This window comes from Pteropus vampyrus, unplaced genomic scaffold (assembly GCF_000151845.1).
Source record: "Pteropus vampyrus isolate Shadow unplaced genomic scaffold, Pvam_2.0 Scaffold23, whole genome shotgun sequence".
In the NCBI taxonomy this organism is placed as follows: Eukaryota; Metazoa; Chordata; class Mammalia; order Chiroptera; family Pteropodidae; genus Pteropus; species Pteropus vampyrus.
Window position 1 is genome coordinate 9,696,165 of NW_011888804.1, and position 1,340 is coordinate 9,697,504.

At 34.3% G+C, this 1,340-nt stretch overlaps 1 protein-coding gene across 1 annotated transcript in view; it reads left to right on the top strand.

The window, feature by feature from the left end:
• CLTCL1 (clathrin heavy chain like 1) overlaps window positions 1–1,340 on the top strand; it is an 85,346-nt gene that overhangs the window by 19,349 nt on the left and 64,657 nt on the right.

Sequence of the window (1,340 nt, forward strand, 5' to 3'; positions counted from 1 at the left end):
TTTGTCTCTTAAATTATTTATAACAAGGGTCCCTAACCCCTGGGCTGCAGACTGGTACCAGTCCATGGCCTGTTAGGAACCCGGCCACACAGCAGATGAGTAGCCAGTGAGTAAGCAAAGTTCATTTGTATTTGCAGCCTCAGCTCCATCTCAAGATCATCAGGCATTAGATTCTCATAGGAGCACTGGTCCTTAGTGCCAAAAAGGTTGGAGACCACTTATGTAGAACATAAAAAATGTAGTTACAAACCAAAGTTGCAATAATATGACCTTTTATAATTACCCACATATTTACCTTTATTGAGATCTTTATTTCTTAATACAGCTTCGAGTTACTGTCTAGTGTCCTTTTATTTCAACCTACAGGACTCCCTTTAATATTTCTTGCAGTGGTAACAAACTCCCTCAGCTTTTGTTTATCTGGAAATGTCTTACTTTCTCCCTCATTTTTTAAGGACAGTTTTGCCAGATAGAGTATTCTTGACTGACAGGCTTTTTTAGTTTTAGTGATATTATATAATCTTTTAAAAATTTCATTTCCAAATTGTTAGCTGCTAGTATCTAGAAATTCAGTTGATATTTTTGTATATTGCCCTTATATCCTGCAATGTTGTTATATTCACCTATTAGTTCTGAAAGTGATTTTGTAGATTTATAGGTTCCTTTTAATTTTCTTTGTAGACAGTTATGTTGTCTGTGAATAAAGACAGTTTTACTTCTTTTTTGGTCTTTATGCCTTTTATTTTTCTTGCCTGATTGTACTGGCTTGGATATTCAGTACAAGGCCAAATGAAAGTGGTCAGATCTTAGGGAGAAGCAGTATTTCACATACTCAGCTTTTTATCAAAGGTAGAAACAATGAGTTTCTTGCCAGAGGATGGATGCCAAAGCTTTTCTCTACTGGGCACTAGCCACATGAGGCTGTTTAAATTTAAACTAAAGTTAAATAAAAGTAAAAATTGAATTCCTGAAATGTGTCTTACTGGATATATTTCGAATGCTTAAAAGCCACATGTAGCTAATGTGTACTATACTGAACAGTGCAAATACAGACAGCACTGGTCTAGAAGTTAAGACAAAATAACCCTGTTAAATGGAGAAGTTAGTTTAATTCGAAGGGATGGTTGTATTCTTTCCTGAAAGTTAGAGACACTAAACAGAGTGTTTGTTTTTGCTGACTTATCCAGAAAAGTATTTTAAAAATAGAAGAAACCAATCTAAAACTGATTGTTTTGATAGTTGCTTCAATAGAACTAATTTCTGATTTTATTCATACATCCTATAAATATTCACACTTTTACATTCTTCTGAAGAAGAATCTAATGCATAGGAAGCTCTTC